We start from the raw sequence: 26,482 nt of genomic DNA, 5'->3' as shown, positions 1-26,482 counted from the left end.
GTATCAGGTATCCCAGCCACATCTGCGACCTATGCCATAGCTCACAGCAACGCCAGATCCCTCACCCACTGAGCGAGGCCAGGGATCAAACCTGTATCCTTATGGATACTAGTCAGATTCATTTCCCCTGTGCCACAGTGGGAACTCCCAAAAATGGTTTTCTGTTTAAGCTTTTCTATGGATCATTGGTCCTTCTGTTGTAGATTTTTACAGTTCCTCTAATGCGTTAGGGACAACTGTCTCAAAGCAACCTGCAGCTTTCCTGACAACTCCTCACTCTCTCTCCTGCTAAGAACTGTAGCCCTTTTTTTGCTGTGTTTTTAGAACTTTCTGCTACTATATCCACCACTTCCACCGCTGGATCTATAACCGCCACAGGGACTACTGAGCTTCTTCTACCAAAATTGCTGTCCTTCATGGGTCTATAATTGAACTGCTGTTGTCCACTATAACAGCACCACCATAGTTACCACCAAATTTCTCCTTTCATTGTAACCATCATATCCTCCACCACTGCCACTATATCTACCACCCTGATTTCCATATCCTGGTCCACCACCACCTTAACCTCTTCTTCCACCAAAGTTGCCGCCACAGCCAGAATTACCTCCACCATCTCCAAAGTTTCTTCCACAACCCATAAAGTTGCCAAATCCACCCTCACGTCCTCTTTGTAATCCAGCAGATTGCATTTCTTGTTTAGAAAGGGCTTTTTTCACTTCAAGGTTATGCCCAGTAATAATGTGGTATTTCTGAGCAACAATTTTATCAACTATATCATGCTCATCAAAAGTTACAAAAGCAAATGCTCTCTTTTTCTCATTCTGCCTGTTTTCCATAACATCTATGGTTTCAATCTTGCCATGTTTTTTCAAAGTTGTCTCTCAAATTGTATTCTTCTGTATCATCTTTAGTACACCAACAAAAATTTTCTTCACTGTTAGATGGGCACTAGGCTTTACAGAATCCTCTCTAGAAGTGTCTCTCTTTGGTTCTACTATACACCCTCAACCTTGTGCGATCAAGCACATGTTGCTGCACCTCCTCTTCAAACACAAGAGTAATTAAATCACAAAACCAAAGCCTGTGGAACGTTCTGTTTGGGGGGGGGGGTCTTTCATCACCACACAATCAATAAGTGTGCCTCATTTCTCAAAAATGTTCTCAAACTATCACCTGTAGTTTCAGAGCCCAGCCCACCAATAAACAGTTTTCTCAACTGCTCTGTTTACCTTGGATTACAGCCCTCCTCCGGTGGGTGGTGGCCATGGCAAGGGTCAGGCTGGGGGAGACCAGGCAGTGGTTTTACCTCCGTTTTGAGACTGAACTTGGCCCTTTCAACTCCTGGATTGCATATTTAAAAGTTACTAAGCAAGCAGATCTTGAAAGACCTAAAAATTATTTTAACGCTTTCTTGCTCTTTTAATGTTTATGGTTTGGTATGTGGACCATGTGTTCTTTGCTTTTCATCTTTCTGAGAGAGAGAACACAAACATACATATTATATATTATACATTATAATGTATTTTCTATTATGTATATTTATATATAAGTAGTTTATAATTCAACAGTTTTAATTTTATTCTTTAATCCACTTTTATCCTAAATATCAGACAAGAGTACATCACAATTTCCTGAATCCTCATGTCCTTTTTTTCAGAGTATTTTAAACTTTCATTATTTTGTACCATTTTTACAGCGTCTTATATTTTCCTCTCTTTAACAGGCACTCGCTCTCTGTCCCTACATACCAGGGCTTCTCTACTCTCAGTTCTTAATTTTGTTTCATCTATTGACAATCTTTACTACTTTTTCAAGTTCCTTATTCAAAAGGGTGCAAGATGGTATGTCCTTTAAACTCTGGAATATTTGAGAGTATCTTTCTCGAGACTTCAAATATTAAATGTACCTTGGTGGGGCATCAAATAATTTGATTTCAATCTTTTTCTTTATTCTTCTGAAAAGTCTATAGATGTTCTCCACTGAAATTGAGGGCAACGAGGAGTTTTCATCGTGGCTCGGCAGAGATGAATCTGACTAGTATCTGTGAGGATGCAGGTTCGATCCCTGGCCTCAATCAGTGGGTTAAGGATCCAGCGTTGCCATGAGCTATGGGGGTAGGTTGCAGATGTGGCTCGGATCTGGCGTTGCTGTGGCTGTGGTGTAGGCCAGCGGCTACAGCTCCAATTCAACCCTTAGCCTGGGAACCTCCATATGCCATGGGAGCAGCCCTAAAAACACAATAAACAAATAAACAAATAGATAAATAAATAGTTTTTTTAAAAAAAAAAAAAAGGAAAGAAATTGAGGACAACAAGAGTCTGAAGGCAGTCTGATTTCTTGTAGGTTTCTTCTTTATTCTGCACACATACTCGTAGGATTTTAAAAATCTTTTTTCCTTCTTCTTTTTATGGCCGCACCCACAGCATGTGGAAGCTACTGATCTAGGGGTCAAATCGGAGCTGTAGCCGCCAGCCTACACCACAGCCTCAGCACCATCAGGTCCAAGCCACATCTGCAACCCATGCCATAGCTTGCAGCAATGCCAGACCTTTAACCCACTGTGCAAGGCCAGGGATGGAATCCCCATCTTTATTGACACTATGTCTGGTTCTTTGCCTACTAAGCCACAATGGGAACTCCAAAAATCCACTTCTTCCCACATTTTTGTGAGTTTCTAGATATAGGTCCATCTTAAGCGATTTTGCCTGGCACACTGATCTCTTCTGAGCTGCACACTCAGGACTCATGGGGTTTATCTTGTCTGTTGGACAATTCCTTCTCTCTGATCTCACCAACAGAAGTGAAATATCTGTTTGGCACTGCTTTATACTCCGGTCTCCATACCTATAAACTTTCTTCTTGTCATTTTAATTTCTTTATCTTTTCCCCTGCATATTTGATGAGAGTTTTCAACCTTGACCTCTACAGCACTGATTTAATATTTTACAGCACCAATTCTGTTCTTTAATCTAACCAAGGGATTAATGGTGAGTTTTAATTCTGTGATTACATTTTTAGTTTCTCTCACAGTGTTTCCTTTTCTCATTAATTCCCTTTTCATTTAATCTTTTTTAAAAAATCTCATTCTGTGCCTTTTTAAAGAATGTCTGTCCCTCTTTTCCTATGGCTTTCTACCTTTATTTCACAGGGCCCTATCTTCGGATGTATGTAACAGAGCATTGAATAGGTTTTTCCTTATTGATCCAGAGTTGATGTTAAAACTCAAAATAAAGACAAAGGGCTGGATGCTCAAGTTCAGGGTATGCAGCTTGGGTGGACCCCATGACTCAACTGTGTAAATTTGCCTCCTTGGGGGCTGCAGGCCATTCGTGGGGCTCCTGAACAGACAGCTGGGCTTGCATTTCTGAGAATGCTCCCACAGAGGGAAGACAAAACCTCAACTCCTAGCTTCCCTCCCTTCCCTTGAAGCTGGCAAATCAGGTCTTCCAGAGCCTAGGAGGCTTCTTTTATAGGAAAAAGCTTTGGGGCTTCACCTAGTCAACATCATCCCTGAAGGGAAACTCAGCCTCTCACCAGCTTCAAGCTCTTTCAGTTTTCTCCCCAGCACTTCCTCCTTGCCTCAGCCTGAGAACAAAGACAATTGAACACATCCACAGGAACATGCTAATCGGCAAACAACTCAGGCTCCCGTTGCCCTGAGGGGTTCATAGGCCTCTTGGGCACTGCCAGAGGAAAAGAAAAAATGAACACCTTGGCAATGGCACCCACTCCTATATTTTAATGTATTCAAATACATCCCCTCAAGGAGTTTGCAGGCCCTCAGGGGTACAGGGAGTCTGAGCTGAAACAATTTCTCCTAATTGTGAAGCAGACACCCAAATAGAATCCTGGATATAAGGCTCCCAAATGGAAATTGGCTCACTCTGGCTAGAGGGTCAGCAAAGACCCACTCTAAATCAGGATCTGCCAAAGTGGGTTTCTCAGAGCACTAATTTCCACAAAATGTCGACAGTTATTTTTGAAAATAGGGTTCCAGTGCAAATAAATTGGAGATGTGCATAGTAAAAATGGGGGCTGTTTCCTTTCTGCAGGACTTCTTGGCATCTTGCACAAAATGGCCTATTTTTCGGTCAGTCATTCTGCATTCACTGAGCATATACTGTGCGTGAAGCATTGCAGAAACAGGTGAGATTCCACATGGTCCACACTAGCCAGCACCTCTCAGCCGAGCACTGCAATAGCTTAGTACTTAAGTCCTGGTTTGGGCTGTAGCTGCAACACCAACTGAAAACTTGCTAGAAATGCAGTCTCCAGACCTACTGAATCAGAATCTGCATTCTAACAAGTTGCTCCAGTGACTTATCTATGTTAAAGTCTGAGGAGCCTGGGATAACACATTGCTGAGGGGCGAAGGGGAGAAGACAAGGAGAAAGGCTGTCTGGGATGCTGAAGACCTTCTGCTATGGAGCCCAAGAAAAACAGTAAGCTGCAGAGGTGGGAAGGAACACATTGCCTCACTCCAGCAGAGACACAGAGAGGCTTTGGTCAGGAGGATGGAGGAGAACACAGTTCCACTTTGGCATTAGTATTAGTTGAGGTAAAGAAAAACTCTTACTGTAGAGTAACTATATCCAGTCTCTTGAAATAGACCCTGCTGGAAGATAATGTAAGAAAAGGAATGTACATGTATGACTGGGTCACTTTGCTTTACAGCAGAAATTGGCACAACATTGTAAATCAACTATAATTTTTTTAAAAGTAAAAAAAAGAAAGAAAAACCCACCAAATAGTGTCTTAAACAAAATAAAATTTTATTCTCTCTTACTTTTGAAAAGTCTAGCAGTAAGAAATACTGGGCTGGTGTGGTATACTACAAGATATAGAACCCATGTTCCTTCTATCTTGCTACTCTATTGTGTATTCCCAAAGTTGACTCATGGTCCTATGTGACTGCTGGATCTCCAGCCATTATAGTTTCATTCCAACAAGGAAGAAGTAATAAAGAAGGGCATCACTTCCTACTTTTATTTATTTATTTATTTATTCTTTCTTTCTTTCTTTCTTTTCACAACTGCACCTGCTGCATATGGAATTTCTCAGACCAGGGTTTAAAATGGAGCTGCAGCTGCAGGCCTACACCATAGCCATGGCAACACCAGATCCAAGCCACATCTGTAGCCTATACCACAGCTTGTAGCAGTGCCCAATCCTTAATCCACTGAGCAAGGCCAGAGATTGAACCTGCATCCTCATGGACACTGTGTCAGGTTCTTAACCCACTGAGCCACAAGAGGAACTCCCTTTTCCTACTTTTAAAGGCACTTCCTAGAGTTCCCTTGTGGTACACTGGGTTAAGGATCTGGTGTTGTCACTGCAGCAGCTTGGGTCACTGCTGTGGCACAGACTCACTCCTTGGCCTGAGAACTTCCACATGGGCATGACCAAAAAAAGACACTTCCTTAAGGTTTATATACCATCTCTATTTATATCTCATTGTGTGAACACATGTGGGATACACTCAGGGACCAACCTGGAAAGAATTAAAGAAGTGACTGAAGAACTAGCAGAATTTAAATTATTCTTGTTAGAGTAACCTCCTTTGTACCCACAGTGAGTGAGGATCAAGGAATTGAGGAGACTCTGTTTGCTAAGGCTCATTCTCCAGAGAGAATGAGACAATTGGACATGGTTCTCCAACTCTGGTGCTTTGGGAGTTAGATGGGGTCATTTACTCAATGGTTTTCATATAATGATAATATTACATTCATGAGGAGAATTTTCTGAAATTAAAAATTTTATTTGATACATTTTTCTTAAAACTCTAGTGCTTGCAATTGCTTGTCTACTTTTGAGCAAAGATTTTTTTTTAAGAAGTGAACAAATGGTAAGTGGAGAAATTAATATTAATGGGAAAAGAATAAAATTGTGAGTTCAACAACTTTTCCATGAGCGTATGGTTTTTTCTGTATTTTGCACACACAGAAGAGAGCCATGTTTCCTACAGGAAAGCTGTTTCTGATTCTCATTTACATGATGGGCTTAAATGTGTTGAGATTTCCCAGGGAACTGCAAAGGGAAAAATGATGTCCAGACGCTCCAGCCCTGAATGGAGTTGAGCTCTACCGCTCTAGGCCAAGGCAAGGCAGTCCCTAATACCTGAGAGGCTGAATCAAGGGACCCTACCATCCTCTGTGGTCCAAACCAGAAACCTGCGGTGTCAACCCCCACAGCCCTAGTAGTCATAAGGCCTGCTCAGGGCCCCCAAATTTTCTCCCTCTGCTGTCTCTGTACCCTGAGAGGCAAGAGAGCATATGGCAAAGGATGTGGACTCTCATTAACTGCCAAATTTTGGCTTGATTTAATAGCTGTGTGACCATGGGCAAATCTCCTAACTGCTCCAAGCCTCAGTTTTCCCATCAGTGAAATGGGGATAAAAATACCACTTCACACGGAGGCTGTGAAGGGTAAAGGAGTCCATGGAACTGAAGCAACCAAAAGGATGCCTGACTCACAGGAGCCATGTGAGCATCAGCAATTCCCCCATCACTATGGCCACTGCCTTAAACCAGGCCTCACAGAGACTACTGTCTCCTCAAAGCCAAGGTCCAAACCACTAAGACAGCAAGTGCCCAAAGCCCTGAACCCTTCACTCACTCATTGAGAAACCTCTAGGGGTTTCTTGTTCACCACAGAATTAAGCAGAAACTTCCTTTCTTTCTTTCGTTCTTTTTTTTCTTTTTGCTTTTTAGGGCCGCACCCACAGCATGTGGAGGTTCACAGGCTAGGGGTCAAATCAGGGATATAGCTGCTGGCCTACACCACAGCCACAGCAGCACGGGATCCCTAACCCACTGAGCAAGGCTAGTGATCAAACCCACAACCTCATGGTTACTAGTTGGATTCACTTCCGCTGTGCCACAACGGGAACTCTCTTAAGCAGAAACTTCTAATCATCCCTTTCAATGCCCTTTACGATATGGAGCTCCACAGATGACTAAGGAAAGAAGAGGATAGAGTAAAAGAATGTAGGAAAAGAAGGAAAAGATGAACTAGAGAATTCCATCATCAGCCCTGTTTGTTGGCTACTATCCTTAATAAGTGGTCAAGTTGACAAACTATCTATTAATGTGTGCTTGTTCCACATCAATCATTTGATTAAACTGGTTATCTCAGGAGACTATTCCCTGTGCATTTCACAACCTAGACTATAAATGGGTTAATGTCAAAAGAAACTTACCACTCTGAGATATGCATTTGGGGATTTGTCTGTAAATGTCCCAAGGGGACACAGCTCTACAGATCCCCTCAGTGTTCAGGGCCCTTAACTAGTCACACCATAGCTGGACAAGACCAACATGGGGCTTGAAGCACGTGGAGCCATCACAGAATTTGGCTATACTTGCTCTTTTGAGCAAATCAAAGGCATTTGATGGTAAGGGGACCAAATGTCCCCATAGTGGCAAAGAAAGTCCTGCATCTCAGGAAACCCTTCAGTCCTGGGCAAACTAGGGTGGTCAGTCCCCTCATGGACCCAGCATCAGTGGATTTATTCAGGCTTTCAGAACTCCACGTTTGCTCTGAGAAGTCACCAAAAGAATCAAAATTCTTCAGGACTGTGTGTGCACGCATGCATGCGTGTGTGTGTGTGTGTGTGTGTGTGTGTATACGTGCATGCACACAGGTATGTGGAAACAAAGAAATACCAAGCTAAATGAAAGGCTCTGTCCTCAGTACTCACATACACATTCATGTTCACATTCATTCATTCATGAACACATGTTCTCATACACATGCAGAGGCATATGTCCACACACTGGACCACAGTTAACAGGCATACTGGCTTATTCACCTACCCATACATATTCACGCATTTCACATGCACATCCAGGCCTGAACAGACACCACCTCCTGAGTCCCACATCTGCTCCCCTCCCCTGAGTGACAGTGATGGTGCCATGTCAGTAGCACTCAGAGGTCCATTTCCAGGTGTGGTAGAACCACATGCTGCTATCCTGGCCAGTATACTGCTGTCTCCAGATCTTTCTGTCCAGATTGCTAGACTGTACTGAGCCTTCCAACCAATCTGTGGCAATCCATTCCCAGAACAGCCCTGGGACAAGTGAATCACCATAGCGATTTGTTATCTTGTCTCTGTGTGGCTTCCATCTCTACCCTACCTCATAGGATATGAGTTGCGGGACCTCCTTTTTAGTTGAAAGGACTTTAAGGGATCATCCTTTCTGACGTCTTCAATGTGCAGAAGGGAGGCTGAGGCCCAGAGAGGGATAGGATTTACCCAAGTTCACAAAGCAAATCAAAGGCAGAGCTGAACTTGAACCCTAACTCTAGGGCCAGAGCTCCTTCCACTTCATAGCCCCCAAAAGAAGCCCCTCTCCCCCACTGGAGTCCTGATCCTACTGCTGAGCCTTCCTGGAAAACCTAGAGGTAGAACAGCACAAAGTAACAACTATAAGCGGCCAAGAGTGCCCAGTGACATGCTGACCACATAGACAAGAAGGGCCAGAGCTACTGCTGTCCAGCCTATGAGAGGCCTCCATCCACTGCCCTCACTTCTTCATGCAGGCCCCTCAAACAAGTTACTATTGCTAGATCCCTGGAGCTCAGAGTGAAGGAGCCAGAGGAGGGAGTGGGCAGAGAAGCAGGCAGGGGAGGCAGCCAGAGCTCCAGCACCTCCTTTTTCTAGAAGATAAAATATGGGCCAGTCATTCCATAAATTATCTTCTTGCTCCCTATGCCTATTTTGCTCTCCCCTAGGGCCACCCATTCTCCCTGCCTGATGTCCAGATCCATGACAAGCTTGGGGGTACCAAGAGGAAACAGAGCTAGGGCTATCACCTCCCCACAAAACCCACTACTGCCACCCAGCATAGAAGGAGCTCTGTGGAGGGGCACTTTCCAGAGAAGGGGATACCCCAGCAAGCCTGGCAGAGGTTAGCCCCATGAAGCGGGAAGGAGAGGCATTCCAGGAAGAGGGCAGGCAGGTACAAAGGCCTGGAGGAGAAAGTGCTCAGATTGATCATTAGCAAGAGTGGGGCAGACATGCAAAGCAGAGAAGAGTCAGAAGAAAAGACAAAAGACACCATGCAGTCAGGAAGAGGGCAGCACTGGAAGAGGACATTGGAGCACTCTGGTGATCCTCAGGGCTGAACTTGATCCCAAGTTGGCCTCATCACAAGGCTGCCAGAAATAGCATACTGAAGAAGAACAAGATCAGTCCTCTCTTAATACCAAAGGGGTAACTGAAGCCCAGAGAGAGGTGGAGATTTGCAGCAATGTGAACACAAGAACATCGGCTCCCTAACTAACAATCTAAATATTAGGTCAAATCATTCCTTGCTGCTTGCAAGTTTTGCCCACCCCAGGCTGGGGTATAAAAACATTCCTAGCAAGAGTGGTAAGAGCACAAGTCTGAGGATGATGGTGGCTGTTCCTTGCAAGAAACAACCTGCTGAGAGCAGAGAGAGGACCCCTAGAGGGACCCATGGCTGGGTTCCCATGAGACAACATTCTAAGCAGTGCACACCTTGAATGCCCAGGCCTATGACCCTGAGGTAACACACCACCCAGGGGCAGCTCCAGGAGGATGCTCCCTTTTCATCTGCCTCCCTTTGCATAGTTGGGGGGAGAACCCCACAGACCCTCCAGCTCTGAGGCTGGGTAAGGCCCTGAGCCCACGGAAGCCTCTGGAGACAGAACAAGCAGCTGTTCGGGTCCCATCTGTTGCTATGTGTATACCTGGTCAGGAGAATTATCTCAAGAGAAAAGAGGGAATTATATTTAGCATTTTCTGCCCCACACATTCAGTTGGAAAAAGAATGTTACCTTTGCTATAAAAATCAACTAGAATAAGGGAAAAGCTTTTAAACGCAACAAAATTCTCAGCCACAGGATGCACAAGCATTAATTAACAATGCTGCTGCTCTATCTTTACCATCATCTCCAATCTCAATTCAACAGGAGAAAACATAGGGTCAAAGAATTCCTATGGTGGGAAGGCCAGGAAATACCCCTGTGAAGGGATCCCTGGGCTCTGGAAACAGACCACCCCCTAAATTCCTGCGGCAGCACTGGCTGAGGCACAGAAGTGGGGAAGGGAGCATGTTATCCCAGAAGACAGGCAGAGGGGACCTTGCCAGAGCCCAAGCAAAGCTCTCAGATGCCCAGCTCAGCACAGGTGTCAGTGAAGGGACCCAACATATAGCCCAGCCCTCTGTGACTCAGTTTCCTCACTTGTATGATAGTGAGGGAGTTGGCTCTTCCAGCTGTTATGTTCTCTGACCCTGCAGTCTAGACCCTGTTGGCAAACTATAGCCTGTAGACCAAATCAAGTCCATAGCTGTTTCTGTATGGCCTGAGAGCTAAATTTTTTTTTTTTTTTTTACATTTTTAAAGGGATAGAAAGAAAGAGAGAGAGAGAGAGAGAGAGAGAAAGAGGAGTTCCTGTAATGGTGCAGCAGAAATGAATCTCACTAGGAACCATGAGGTTGTGGGTTCGATCCCTGGCCTCGCTCAGTGGGTTAAGGATCTGGTGTTGCCGTGAGCTGTAGTGTAGGTCGCAGATGTGGCTCGGATCCTGTGTTGCTGTGGCTGTGGTGTAGGCCGGTGGCTACAGCTCCGATTCACCCCCTAGCCTGGGAACCTCCATATGTCAGGGGTGTGCCCTTAAAAAAAAAAAAGGAAAGAAAGAAGGACAGGAAGAAAGGAAGGAAGGAAGGAGAGGAAGGGGCAGAGAGGGTGAGAGAGAAGGAAAGAAAAGAGAAAAGAAAGAAAGAAAGAGGAAGGAAGGAAGAAAATCACAAGGAAGGCTATGTGAAGGAGACTATGTGGCCTGCAAGTCCTAAAACACTATCTAACCCTTTATAGAAAGTCTGCTGATTTCTGCTTTAGATAATGTTAGATCTGTGCTCCTTCTCCTTTAAAGTTCATAGAACTCTCTGAAACTCTGTAAGATAAGTAGGGTTTCTCACAGCTGTTGCAATCGGTTTTTAAATCTCTCTCTTCCTTCTGTGGCTCTAGGGCACTCTTAGACCCTGCCAAGAAGCAGACCTTCAGTTTAAATGAATAAAGTCTGTGTTGCTTTGCATCCTTGTAGCCTGTATGCACACCACACAGGCTGAACAATTACTTCTGCATAATAGAGACTGTAACCATACACTTATTTTATCCAATTAACCATCACTGAGGGTTTTACTAGGATGAGGTTCCATGCTAGACTGGTGCTCAGCGCTGGCTCTGCTCACTAGGAGCTCACAGTCCAATAAAAAGATCAGACATAGACACAAATAACTATAATACAAGCTAGATCATGCAGAAAGGCAAAGAAAGTAATATGCACACACAAAAGAAAGGAGCAATTAAATCTGAACAGAATTAACACATTACTAGATAAATGTGCAAAACCAGGAAAAAAGACAATTCACAAAAGGGACTATATTCTAATAAAACAAATATATGAGGAAATCTTCAGCCTTACTAGTATCCAGGAAAATGCTAATAAAAATTACAAATATATCTTTTTATGATTATTAAAACAGTAAAAAATCTATTTCAAGTCATAATACCCAATGCTCTCAAAGGTACAATGAAATGGCTCTCTCAACGATGAGAGTGAAACCTAATAGCTCTTTGAAATCAATTTGGTAATGATATCATGTATAAAAATGTACAAACTTTATGATCCAGTCATCCCACTTCTAAGAATTGGACCAAAGCAAATAATTCAAAATAAGAGAAAGTTTATACGCTAATACATACGACACTACTGCAGAGGTTATTTGGCGGCAATGTAAAATCTCACCATGGAATTCTCTCCCCTGGATCCCCTTTCTATACCACCTACCTGGTTGCTCAAGGATGACCCACATTCGTAGAATGTGACCCTGCCCCTAACCACACAGGAGGAGTCTGCTCCTAAAAGAGAGGGACCCGTCTCCAAGGGGGTGGTTGCATTATTACATGAAAGCTTGGACATCTTATGCGAGTGTTTTCTCCCATGTGGACAGGAAAATCAGAAAGAGCAGATCAGCTGGGTGCAGGAGGAAAGAATGAAGGAGACACAGTCCTCTCATGACATTTACATCCCCGTTCTGGGGGTCCCCAAGGCCCAGGCAGAAGCCTACCCTTGACTTCTCTGCTTAAAGATCCCTTTTCTGCTGAAGCTCATTTAGGTTGAATTTCTGTCACTTAAAGCCAAAAGATTACTGTTATACAATGGAACGATGCACAACCATTAAACACTGTGATGAAGACTATGGATGTAATGTGGGAGAAAAGCCTTTTGACTTAATAAGGATAAAAACGAAATCAGCTACAACATTACAAGTGTGCTACATATTCAAAACACATGGACAGAAAAAAACTAGGAAGGAATACATAAAAATGATAAACATCGTGCCAGCAGTGGGATATTAGGTGATTATTTTCTCTATTCCCATACTGTTGCATTGCTTTTCTTAAACTTAAGAAAAAATTCTGAGTGAAGAGATGAGTCATAGACCAGAACAACTGTGATTCTGAGTGAAGCAGTGCTCGCTGCCCAGATGGAGGGCAGATCACAGGGCCATGGAGCCCAAAGGAAGGATATTTTTATTACCTTTATCAGAGAGATCAGAGAAAAAGCCTTGAAGGAAGAAGCATTTGAAATGGGCATTCTGCAATGAGAAGAACTTGAACAAGTAACAACGTATCCAGGAGAGGAAGGAAATTGAGATGGAGGGAAGGAGAAACAAAAGGGTGGAGGTAGAAGGGTACCATGTTTGGGAAAAGATGAGCCATTCCTTTTGGCTAGAGAAGAAGGACCAAGTGAAAATCAGTAGTAAGTCAAGTTACATTGCAGAGGTTTTAAACTGGTGACCTCTGGGTCACATTGGCCCAGTTTTTTATTCAGTCAACACAGCAATCACATATCCCTAAAGTAGTTTCTATGTCTTTCATCTCTAACCTAGTTCGGGCATTGTGATGCCAGACCTGGGACTCTGGTGTTGGACTTGGTCAGCTGGCGCCTTCTTACCCTCTGTGGATAGGGGCCACTAGAGGGAGACCACAAGGTAGAGAAGGGAAACACACACTTTAGGTGGGAGCATTTGCTGATTTGGCTTTAACTTATATAGAGCTGAGTGTTTACATACTATATGATCCAGCAGTCCCACTCCAAGGTATATCTTTGAGAAACTCTTCCATGTGCACTGGGAGACATGTCCAAGAATGTTCATAACAGCATTATTCATGATAGCAAAATACAGGAAGCAAACTAAATGTCTAAGGCAAAGGAATACTTCGATAATATGTGACATCCCACACAGTAGAATATTATACACCCGGGAAAATGAATTAACGATAGCTACATGCATCAACAAGAATGGATTTTAGAAAAAATAATGAGTTTAAAACAGTATTCACAGAAGATAATATACAATATGATACTACTTTTATGAAGGTCAAATGCTAGCAAAAGTAAATAATGTATCCATATGCAGTCGATACAGACATATGTGCTAAAACTATTACAAAATAGGAAGGAAATGACAAACACAAAATCTGGGTTGTGGTCACCTCTGGGGGAAGCAACAAGATATCATCCTTTGCTGTGACTATGTACATCACAAATATTGGGCAGAGGGGTTGTGTGTGTTAATTCACACACACACACACACACACACACACATATAAAGTTTCATAATAAACATCTTGAAAAATTCAGTCACAAACCAGCTTGTGACCAACAAGTAGTGTCCTCAGGCGGTCCCTGTGGGCTCTGCCCACAAACATAGCAATGGCTGAGGGCTGGAAGTGGATGGAAGATGGTGGGCTGGACCCTGACAAGCACCGCATCCAGACATCCCACCTGTTTGCTGCATCCTCAGGGCCTGGCCACTTCTGAGGGGAAGCAGGAAAAGACCTGGCCTGGAACTCTGGGCCTCTGGCTTTCTAACTTGCCTCTAATTTACTGGGTAACTTTAGTCAAGCCCTCCAGGCTCAGATTCCCCATTTATTCAATGGTTGATCAGAACAGGTGCTGGCTCAGAGCCTTTGTTCTTAGTGTTATTGACTTGCCTGGCACCTTGATGGCAAGATCTGCTGGGAGCTCAATGGTCCTGCCATAATGAGCTGGGGAACTCTGGGCAAGTTCCTTGACTTCTCTGTGCTTATTTTCCTTAAATGTTAAATAAGGATGGAATTAGTATCTGTCTCATCGGATTTTGTGAGGAATGAAGCAAATAATACTTGTAACGTATCTAGCTCAGAATCTAGAAAGAGGAGTCCCTAATAGACAACAGCCACGGAGGAAACCTAAGCAGCCAGGTGACCACACGCATACATTAGAAGGTGTCCTCTCATAGTGTCACACTCCAGAGGTGATGCCCAGCCAGGCCATTTTCACCTTTAGCTTTAGTCATGGCTGGAACTGATCAAATCACTCTTGTCTCCACTTTGTTAACTCCTTGGCCTAGCATCCAAATCCCACCAAAGTCGAACTCCAACCTCCTGCCCTGAATTCTCCCTCATGTCCCTGTAACATGGCTCATTATCTGGATGCTCCTTCTGGCTCATGCAACACTGCCACCCCCTCTCTGAGACATCTCTCTTGGGCCAAAATCCTCTTCCATTCATCAGGAATGGGCCCTCTTCCAGGAAGCCATCTCTGATCTCAGCAGCTAGGGGTATACCCATGCCCTTGTCTCACATCCCTCCACCCTCCACCTAGACCCCAGTTCTTTGTCCCCATCTCAAGACCACAAGCTCTGTACCCCAGCATTACAGCTGTTTGTATCAGCTCTAGCTGAAAGAGAGGCTCTGGAGACCACAGCTGCACCAACAGGATCTGACTCTGGTTGGCTGCACCAGCATGGATAACTGCCCCACTTCAAAAGGAGGGTGCTAGTCCCATTCACCTCCTTCATGGATAACAGGGCTGAGGTTTGCTCCATGGCTCACAGGGTGCAGGGACGACTTCATGCTTTCCGTAATAAAGTCCATTTGCTCACACATGTCCACAGTCAACAAGAAGTCCCTTCACCTTCCCTGGACAGTACAAGAAGCCCCCAGGTTTACACAGTGCAAGTCTCAGGCAACTGTCCCTCATGGTCACAGCTTCCTATGTTCTGGTTTAGGCCTGTGGGGCCATCCAAAGGCAGGTTACCCTGCTGCTCATCGCTCTCCTTCTTCCCTAAGAAAGCTGTTGTGGGGGGCAGTTTGCTGAGCTCCTGAGGTTCCTGGCCACCTCAGGCCACCTGCCTCCCAGGAAAAAACATGCTGTGGTGAGGTTCAGGCTTCCCCATGCAATTAGGAACCTGCTGTGCCACCCCCCTCCCAGGGTAGAGGAGGGAGAAGAAAATCAGGGAAGAAGCATACCCTCGAGTGGGCCCTCCATTTTTCAACCCCCAGAATACAAAGCCTCACGCCCTCTCCTCCAACTTCCCAAGGTAACTCCATTCACAGAGGGCCTCAATTCACCTCCATAAGGCCAATTTTCTACTCCATCCAAAGGACACTAAAAAACCTGCTTACTTCCCCAACGAAAGGTTACACAAAAGGCCCAGACCCTTTGAAAAACAGGCAGGTTCCTCTCTGGATAGGGAGGTATATGGGGCTATGATAAAACCTGAGGGGAAAATGCTTTTGTTCCTTCTGGAAAGCCCACAGGAGTCAATAAAACAAGATATCAATTAATTTCTCAAAAATTCTGTCTGTTACATATCCAGTGTTAGCTAAAATCCAATCTAGTCCACTTTAAAAGAATAATTCTTATCTTCCCCACCCCATAAAGTACAAACTAAAAGGACAGAAAGCTGCACATAGCAGGTAAGTAATGATCTTCAGGGTGGCAGGAAAAAGTCTGTCTTGTCAGTGAGAGAGCTGTTGAAATGCATTCTGGCTCCCTCTCAGATCTGTGGTTGGCTGAGTAATGAATGACCCCAAAGATATCCAGGGTTCTCATCCCTGGAACTTGGGAATATCATCTGATACGGTAAAAGGGGCTTCACAGATGAGACTGAGTTTAAGGTACTGAGTTGGGGAGATTATCCAGGATTGTCCAGGTGGGCCCTAACTGTGATCGCAAGGGACCTTACAAGAGGGAAGCAGAGGAAGATTTGACACAGAGCAGGAAAGGACAATGTGACCTTGAAAGCAGAGGCTGAAGCGATGCAGCCACAAACCAAGAAATGCCCATAGTCACCAGAAGCTGGAAGAGGCAAGGAAAAGAAAATGGAATATCCCCCAGGGCATCCTGAGGAATGAGAGTTAGCCCTACAAGAGTATAAGATTCAACTTGGATTTCTGATCTCCAGGACTCTTAAGAGCATAAACTTTCCTTCCTTCCTGCCTGCCTTCCCTGCACCTATAGCTTACAGAAGTTTTTGGACCACGGATTGAACCTGAGCCGCAACAGTGACAATGCCTAATGCCTAATCCCTAATCACTAGGCCACCAGGGAACTCACATAAATTTCTATTTCTTTCTTTTTTTCTTTTTAGGGCCACATCTGTGGCATATGGAAATTCCCATGCTAGGGGTTGAATTGGAGCTGCAGCTGCAAGCAAGCCTATGCCACAGGTACAGCAATGCTGGATCTGAGCCACATCTGCAACCTACACCACAACTTGAAGCAATGCCAGATCCTTAACTCACTGAGCAAAGCCAAGGATCGAACCCACATCCTCATGGATACTAGTTGGGTTCTTAGCCCACTGAGCCACAATGGGAACTCCAAATTTCTATTTCTTAAGCTACAAAAATAGAAAGTTTGAGGTGATTTGTTAAAGCAGCCACAGGAAATTAGGACAAGCCCTGACTGCCAGGGACCTGACCTCAGTGGCAACAACCTTCTTAGCCTCGAAGGCCTAGATAATTAGTTTCCCCCTGACTTATCAATAAGGTACAAAGAATCTGTGTCTAGGAAGGAGGAGGGGCGTGAAACTGAAGAAATAAACTGAGGCCAGACCATGAAAGACTTTAAATGAGAAACTAAGGACCTTTTCCTTAAGGTTCTAGGAAGCCATAGAAGGTTTGGAGTGGGGAAATGGTGTGAATAAATTTTTTTAAAAATGCACTTCAGTTCAGTAGAAAAGGAAATGGGAGCTGCAAAACCATGTGCCAGGAGACCATGTGCCTCCTGGGCAGAGGCGGTTGCAATAATGCAGGAAAGGGATGAGGATGAATGGAAGAGAGGTCAGGTGGAGGGATGCCCATAAGGGCATCTGGCAGAGGAAGTGAAAAGAAGGGATGTAGAAGGAGAGCGGGTAATTTCTAAAAAGGACAGTCCAGGTTCCATCTCACTTTGATGACTTAGACAAGAAAAGGAAGCCGTTTGATTGGGCATGGTGAGCCACAGATACTTCCCTGGAAATGTTTTCAAATGCCAAAAGCCAACCAAAATAATGCACTTAAAAAGAGAAACTCTTTTAAATTTCAAGAAGAAGCACTTTTAATTTGGACTCTGGCTGGTCCAATGATCAGTGAAAGCCAGCTTACACACTCACTTTGAGCCCAATTTTGAAGAACATCCAGCTGCATTTCACATGGGCCTTATGTGATTAATCCAAGCACACAGACGTGGGGCTTTTACAAAGGAAGTGTCCTGGGAAAGAGAAAGGTCCTTCAGGCTAAGGAGGCAGGGTCTTTTGGGTTTAGTCCTCGCTTTGCCTCAGGCAAGTTCTTGCCCCTCTCTGGGCCTGTCTCCCCCATTCAGCAATTCAAGTGGCAGAGCTCTCAAATTCTGAAGAGATGCCTGGGGGCATAAAGTCCTGGGAACTGCAAGGAGAGGGTAAGAGTCCCTCTCTTGTCCTGGCCACTTATGGTCTTCCCTTGGCTGACAGTTATTGACTACTCATTACCTGCCAAGCACTGGCTAGGGCCCTACTTAGAGTACTTATTTGGCACAAAGAGATGAAATAGCTTGCTCAAGGCTGCAGAGCTGAGAGAGGACTGAGCTGGGATGTGGACACACAATCTGGCTCCAGGGCCTGTGGTTTCAGAGGCTTATTTCCTGTGCTGGGTTTTGTGCTCTCCTTCCTCTGTGCTCCCAGAGCCCCGGGTTGTCCTCCATCAGCCCTGTAGCACACTGTCCACTTTGCTCTTCCTGGCCACACTGGGAGCACCTTGAGGATCAGGGCTGAGTCAGGATTATCTGTCTCCCCCCTGGCCATGGGCGTGGCTCCTGGTGAATGAAGGTTTGAATGGAGTCAGAATGGAGTCAGAAGGAGTCAGAAGGAGCCCAGCAATGAAGCAGGTCCTCTGCCAATGCACTGGGCACAACCTGTGTGCCAGACCCTGTACCGGCACTGTGACTCCAACAGCCCCCTGACTTCCGAAAGAGCTGCCTGGCCAAGTAGACAGATCTGGAAGCTGATAACAGAAGCCCTGTATGCTATTGTCTGGTGACACCCAGACAAACTGCACTTTGCATTGGGAAATAATAATGAAATCACATAAAACCTGCCTCTGCCCCTGACGGCTACCCAACCTCACCTGCAGACTTGGAACCTGGCTGGTCATGGGGGCAGGCAGATGGCCGCACTGACAGGCCAGCCCCCCACCCCCATCTGCCACAAAGGGCCCTTCCTTCCCTGTTCAGCCAGACACAACTGAGGAGTGTTGGGGCTGGCCCTGGAGGGTGCAGACAAGATGGATCAGACACAGTCCCTGCCCTTGGGGATTTTGCACGCTAGTGGACATGGTAAGCCACAGACACATAACTGCCTCCACTAATACACAAGACTCAGACGCTGGCAAAGCACCTCCAGCTGCAAGGTGGGGAAGTGGATTCGTGAATCACAACTGCTCAACACACATTTAACCAAACCTTGACTTTACAGGTACAGAAACTGCGTGCCAAAGTGAGGAGGGGGCTTTCCCACGATCACACAGATGTCAGCAGCAGAACCAGAACAAGAACCCAAGCATTCTCTCCCTCTTCACACCCTTTTCCCCAGTTTGGAAGGTAGAAATCTTGAAGATTTAAAACCTGTTCTTCCAGCAGGTATTAATCTCTTCCTTGCTGAGATCTGAGGAGCAGCAGACCAAAAAGCCCATGCTTTTGTTCCCAACACCCCACCCCCACCCCCAGGCCCACATGGACAGCAGCCACAGCCTTGGTGCAGCCACAGCCTCGGTGCAGCCGCTGCTCTCACACCCAGCCTAGACCAGGGCCTGTCTAAGGACCCATCCCTGACCATCACACCTCCTCCCAGAGCCCCAGGGGCTTGTCACCTTCTCAGGTGCTGGCTGCTCCCAACCCACACTGGAAGGCATTTCTGTCCAGGGCAGGAATCTCAACAAAAGGGAGGAGGTAAGGGGGACTCCCACTTGCTCTGCACCTACTAGGTGCTGGGGGGAGTGCTAAGACCCTCCCAAGTGCTGTCTCCATTCACCCTCAGGACTCTCATCTGGCCCCAGAGGGCAGAGGATGGGGTAGGATGACCCCATCTTTCAGGTAAGGAGATTCAGGCTCAAAGAGGGGCTGCAGGGGTCACTGCTGGCCAATCACCAAGCTCTGCAAGTCAGAAGAAGGCTCAGCATCAACCTGAGGACTGCAACTTACTGTCCATTTGTGAACACTATTTCCTACAGCTTCTCAAAATCCTGAGAAGGAGGAGGTGAGAGGTCAGCCTCCCATTTCACAGACAGGAAGCTGGGGCCCAAGAGCCAGTACATGGCTGAGCTGATGCTAGGACCCTGATCTCCCAGACCAGAGCTCTCTGGGAGCCCTAAGCCCAAAATAAGTTTTTGCCAGGAGTTATTGTGGGGTTCACTGAGATCCTGGGTTGAGATGGCAAGAAAGAAGAAAGCTGCCAATAGCTTTCCACCAAGGAGGGGAGGTAGTGGGAACATCAAATAGGGTTCAGGGTGGGTTCAGGATGGGCCAGGGGTTCCATACAGAGACACATGGTCTGGGTCCCTCAGCCCTGACTCACACTCTCAGTCAGACCCAGTCATTCAGGACCAGGGCTGTTGCCAGATAGAGCCAATATCACCCCCCTAAACAGGCTCCATTTTCAGCCCCTTGCAGTGCAGGCAGATGCTGTAATGGGTCACAGGGGGCTGGACACAAGCCAATAGTGGGAGTGTCTTGCCGGTGTGTTGAGCCATCAAGAGGGGCTCCCAGAAGCAGTGAGTGTGGTCAGCAGGAACATGGGCTCTGGAGGCAGAAGGAATGCAATCTCAGGTGAGGGGCTTAGCACCCCTGAACCTGTTCCCTCATCTGTAAGATGGAGACGATGATAGACACCACCTCCAAATGGCTGTGAGGACCGAGTGAGTTAATGAATGTAAAGCACTGAACACAGTGCCTGGTAAGCAGGGAGAACTTAGAGGACACAGCTGCTGGGAGTAGTAACAGCAGTATGAGTGGTGTTAACAGTGGTATCCCCAGAATGGATAAAGGCCATGGGTTTCAGACTGGGTCTCAGGGCTCAGAGTTCAAGGGCTACCAGACATGGTGGAACCAGGTAGGGCTCATCCTATAAGGAAGCAGAACCTGGGGCAATTCAACTAATGCAGAGGCTACATTATCAACTATATAAATCATGAATGCTATAAAAAGGTAGGTGCTTGATGGCATCAATCTTGTGCAGCACAGCCAGCAATGCCCCTAGGTACCCTGCCCCCTCCCCACATGCAAGGGGTCCAGAGGAGCAGGGAAGTGCAAAGTATTTTTGCTCATATCCTCAATGAGAACAACCCCAGTCAAAGAAGAGACACTTTTTTTTTCTTTATATAAAAGGCCTCAATGCAGAATTTCCAGTTTTTATTTGTTTATTTTTGCTTTTTAGGGCCATACCCACAGCAAATGGAAGCTCCCAAGCTAAGGGTTGAATCAGAGCTACAGCTGCTGGCCTACATCACGGCCACAGCAACGTGGGATCCCAGCTGCATCTGGAACCAGCTGCGTCTGTGACCCACACCACATCTCATGGCAATGCCAGATCCCTGACCCACTGGGAAAGGCCAGAGATCCAGCCAGCATCCTCACGGTTATCTGTTGGATTTTTTTCCACTGTGCCACAACAGGAACTCCATCAATGAAAAATTTCCTTTGAACAAAAAAGGGTCTTTAGGAATTTACCATGTGGTACAGTGGGTTAAGGTTCTGGCTTTGCCACAGATGTGGCACAAGTTGCAACTGCAGCGTGGGTTCGATCCCTGACTGGGAACTTTCACATGACACAGGTGCAGCCAAAATAATAAGGGGTGGGAGTCTTTTAAAAATACAATTGAAATCCAATGACCAAGTTCATGCTCCTTCTTTTACAGAAGGAAAAACCAAGTCAGAAGGACCTGCCCAAATGCACACAGCTCAGCAGAACAGTGAGTTCCCACAGACTCAGGCTTTCTCCTCCACCCTGTTAGGTCATCTTCCAGGACAGGGCTGGGCTGGGTGCTGCTGGAGCTGCAGCCTCTGGGCGCCCGCTGCCAGAAGTGCAGGGAGGGTAAGGATTCTCTGATTGCTCTCATCACTAGAAACAGACCCTGAGTGCAGTCAGAGGTGCAGCCCAAGATTTATGCACCAGGATGTTTATCATCATGTTATTTATAATACTGAAAAATTGGAAACGACCTAGAAACAGGTTAATAAATTATGCCACAGTCTTTTGATGGAATATAATGCAGCTACCTAAATTCATCTCCTTGGAGACTGTTAAATGGTAAGTTAGAATCAAGGCAAGATAAAAACCTCTAAGGCTGACACCAATTTTTAAAAATACATATATTCCCAAAAAAAAAAAAAGGCTGGTTGGAAATATATCCTAACGCTAAGAATGATTATTTCTGGGGAGGCTAGAGTGAGTGGTTAATGGGTGATTTATTTTTCTTCTACGTAATTTTCTGTATTTTCCAAATTTTCTACAATAACTATTATCTTTAGAATCAGAAAGGGGAAAAAAATTAAGATTCCCTGACCAGGGCCAGGTCTCCCTGAGAGAGCCAAGACTCACTTATCCTTTGATCTAGCAAATATTCACTCAATGTTTTTTTTCAGGCCCAATGTCTCCATACATTGGAAATGTCTCAGTTTAAAGGCACAGATGCAATTTTAAATCAATTTCATGAGTAAGTCACTGTATATTAATAGGCTGCCTCTTAACTGCTCAATCAGCCATTAGAAATTCTGAAAAGTGTTGTAATATATATTTTGCATTTATGAAAGCAATTTAAATGTTCAAGCATTAAAGCCCCAAAAGATACTATTTGTGCCTTTTGCACCCTATAGACTGTTTTTTGTCTTCTAAGAAGGAATTATGCCAGCTCTTTCCCCTGCATAGACTGATGGTTCCTTTTCCTGCCACTTTATCACTGGTGTTAATATTTCCTGGTATACCGTGTGATTTTGAACCAGTCACTTAACCTCTCTGGACTTCAGCATCCCCTTCTGTAAGGGATTTTCCAGCTTGAGTCTTAACTTCTCTCAATTACTTGGCAGTAGGCAGCTTCCAGTTCCAAAATAAAAAGTTTTAGCCTACAGACAGACCCCTTAACTGGGTCCTTACAAGATACCCCTCAAAATCTGGGCTGCTGATTTCCACATCCAGACTTCCAGGCATTTCAGAGAAGAAGTGGCATCCTTCAGGGGTGGGGTGCTAAGATAAAATCAGAATCCTAAATGGGCAAATCACTCTGATCTAAATCTTTATGGGGCTCCCAGTGCCTCATTAAACATCCAAGGCCTGGAGGCTCTGAATCACAGCTCCTCTTTCCTCGCAGCCCTTCAGGAAGACTTCTGATTAACCTATAAATTACATGGTGTCGGAGGGTATCTGCAGGCCCTTCATCTTGCAATCCAGCCGCCAACGTTTTTATAGGATATGGATCCTGCCAGGCTCCCACTCTCTTCCATCCCCATGGTTACCAGGGAGGGCCCAGTGGAACGTCTTGCTTAGAGCCCTGGCTCACTCACCACTGATGTTTCTCCCCTCCCAGGAACACATTAAATCCTCCCAAATGGATAGTTCTTTCTATCAGAAGCCTTTGTTCTCAGCTTTCCTGCCAAAATAACATCTAGGTGGCCTGCGGATCCTGCTGCCTCAATGAAACTGAACAAGCCACTTTTCCAGACATTCTTACTCCTCTAGGGAGCCCCAGGGGCTTAACCCAATGGTCCACTATGAGGACTCCAAGCTCAGGGCCAGACCCCAAATAGTAGCCATGGTGACCAGCCAAGAAAGCACCATAATGATGGAGCCATCAGGTAGGGGAAGCCATTAAAACCAGGTGTAAAGAAGGTCAAAATCCACTCAGCTCACCCTCTCAGTTCAAAATCTCTGTCTCTCAGCTCCAAGGGGCCTGCCTTTGATGTCCATGCCTAGAATGTCTCTATCTCACCCCTCTGGCCACTTAGGTCCATTACCTACTGTGTTACTTGGGTTTTCCCAAATGTTGACCAACAGACAAGAATTCAGGTATAAATACATATTCGGGAAGTGGCCCCAGGAAGCACCTGCTGGAGTCAGGGAAGGAAAGGCAGCCAATAAAGGTGCATGATCGGGAGTTCCCTTCATAGCTCAGTGGTTAATGAACCCAACTAGGATCCATGAGGATGCAGGTTCAATCCCTGGCCTTGCTCAGTGGGTTAAGGATCCGGCATTGCCGTGAGCTGTGGTGTAGGTTGCAGACACAGCTCGGATCCTGCGTTGCTGTGGCTGTGGCGTTAGGCCAGCAGCTGTAGCTCTGATTCGACCCCTACCCTGGGAACCTCCATATGCCTCGGGTGTGGCCATAAAAAGAAAAAAAAAAGTGCACAGTCTAGTTTCAAACCCCTGGGGAGCCCTGGGAGTTAAGTTCTACCCCCTCCCCTGCCCGCCCTCAGTGATTCTTTGGAGGCCACTGAGGAGCACACTTAGTTCTCTGGCACTTCTGACCTGCCATGGGCTCTGGTCAGCAGGATATAGCCCTTGGACAAAGAGATACAGATGCTAACACTGGAAACCAGGTGTTCGTCACAATGGGAAGGGTAAAGGGGTCATCCGTTACAGCTACTTAGACACTTTGCAAGCAGCTCACCTCCCCTAGGAAGATGCTCTGGCTGCCATATCCTGTGCAGAGTTAGGCCAGCTTGATCCCCTTTTGTAACCTTGCCTCCCTGTAAGGGAGCAAAGAATGTGTGGACACTGGGCCCCAGGGAAGACAGTGAGTGCCCTCACAGGCAGTGGCTATGAGGATCAGACCCACCTGCTGATATCACCAGGTTTGATGGTCTTTCTCCACCCTGATGTCCCTTCATTCCCAAGGCCAAGGTGATGTATTTGCTCTCTCAAGATGATCTGGGGGACTCAGAGGTACATGCTTGATGATGCACATCTATTGGCTGCCTGCTCTTCTCTGACTTACCTTCTCACTCCCCTACAACTTGCACACAAACCCTTGCCTCGGGTCTACCTCTGAGGAACCCAAACTAAAACAGCAGGCAACAGAGTTCTCAGTGTGGTACAATAGGATCGGTGGTATCTCTGGAGCACTAGAACATAGGTTCAATCCTTGGCCCAGCAAAGTAGTTTAACGATCCAGTGTTGCTGCACCAGGGGCACAGGATACAACTGTGACTCAGATCTGATCCCTGGCCCAGAAACCCCATAGGCTGCAGGGCAGTCAAAATAAATTAATTAATTAAATAGAAGGCAATGGGCAGACATGGTCAGAAAGGTGAGACGGAAACACTTTTCTGGAGAAGTCTGTATAGCAAGACTATACATTTATAGTATAAAAATGTCAGTCCTTCCCAAACTAAATTCTCTGCTTAGTATAATACAATCACAGTGGAATAACATTTAGAATTTAGGTTATAAAAGGAAGTGTATCAGTTTCCTATTGCTGCTGTAACAAATTGCCACAATTAGTGTCTTAAAATATCAGATTTATTCTCCTACAGTTCTGGAGGGTCAAAGTCTGAGGTGAAGCTTAAGGAACTAAAATGAAGATGTTAGCAGGGCTTATTCCTCCTTAAGGCTCTAGGAGATACTCTGCTCCTTGCCTCTTCCAGCTTCTAGGTCTGTCTGCATTTCTTGGCTTGTGGCCCCATCATCATCTCTCTGCTACCCCTGCCTCCCTCTTATAAGAAACTCTGTGATTACACTGGGCCCATCTGGATAATCCAGGGTAATCTTTCCATCTCAGGTCCTTGACTTCATCACACCTACAAAATCCCTTTTGCCATGTAAGGTAACATTCACAGGGTCTAAGGATTAGGACACAGACATCAGTGGGTGGGTGGGGGCACTATTCAACCTACTAGACTCAGATTAGACAAATAAATAAATTGGAATTGCTAAGAAACTTTTGAAGAAATATAGAGTAACGAAAGTGAACTTGCGTACTTGATAAATTCCCAAACCTAACAGTCAAAAAATTTTCTATTAGAAAAATCAACAGTAACACAGTAGCATAGAAGCAGATCCAATTATATGTTTAAGATAAATTAAATAAGTGGGGAAAGAAAGAAGTGATTGTTCAATTTATAGTTAAGTTGGTTAATTATATGAGGACAAAACTTTTTCTTACAACTTAAAATGACCAAAATTATAGGTAGATCAAAGAGTTTAATGTTTAGGAGTTTAATCAATAAAGTAGTAGAAGGAAATATAAGTAAAAATATTTACTAGTTTTTGGTATTAAGAAGGATATCTCAGTGTAAAAGCAATAAAATTCATAAAAGAAAAAATTAATGAATTTGATTACATTAAATTTTAAGTCTCTGAGTCGGGAGTTTCCATCATGGCTCAGTGGAAATGAATCTGACTAGCACCCATGAGGCCGCAGGTTCGATCCCTGGCCTTGCTCAGTGGGTTAAGGATCCAGCGTTGCTATGAGCTGTGGTGTAGGGCACAGACACAGCTTGGATCTGGCATTGCTGCGGCTATGGTGTAGGCCAGCAGCTGTAGCTCCAATTCGACCCCTAGCCTGGGAACTTCCATATGCACAGGTGTGGCCCTAAAAAGACAAAAAAGCAAAAAAGTCTCTGAGTCAAATTTACTATTAAATGACTGACTAATAAGCTCATGAAAAAGTGTTTGATATCCTAAGTCATTAAGGAAATGAAAATTATTGTTACTAGGAGACAACACTAACCCACTAAAATGACTAAAATTTTAAAGACTTACAACACCACATATTGGCAAGGATATAGAGAAACCAGAATCTTATGTACTGCTGGTGGGAATGTAAAACGGTACAATCACTTTAGAAAATAGTTTTGCAGATTCTAAAAAACTTAAACATACAATTACAATGTAATCCAGCAATTGCATTCTTAAATATTTATCCAAGAAAAATAAAAACATATGTCTACAAAAAGACTGGTACAAGCATGTTCACTGGAGCATTATTCATAGTAGCTAAATACGAGAAACAACCCAATATCAATGGGCAGTACAATGAATAAACAAACTGTGCTATATTCATACAAAGGAATACCACTAAGCAATAAAAAGGAACAAAGTGAATCAACAGTAACGACATGACTAAATTTCAAGTACACTACATTGAGTGAAAGGAGCAGATGGAGAAA

The 26,482-nt window shown here is 45.1% G+C and overlaps 1 pseudogene; it reads right to left on the bottom strand.

The window, feature by feature from the left end:
- Positions 564 to 26,482, bottom strand: part of LOC100625004 — a 43,141-nt pseudogene continuing 17,222 nt past the window's right edge.

The sequence above is a fragment of the Sus scrofa genome, chromosome 1 (genome assembly GCF_000003025.6).
Source record: "Sus scrofa isolate TJ Tabasco breed Duroc chromosome 1, Sscrofa11.1, whole genome shotgun sequence".
Lineage (NCBI taxonomy): Eukaryota > Metazoa > Chordata > Mammalia > Artiodactyla > Suidae > Sus > Sus scrofa.
The sequence above is the reverse complement of the archived record's forward strand: the minus strand, read 5'-3'. Positions and strand labels throughout refer to the sequence as shown.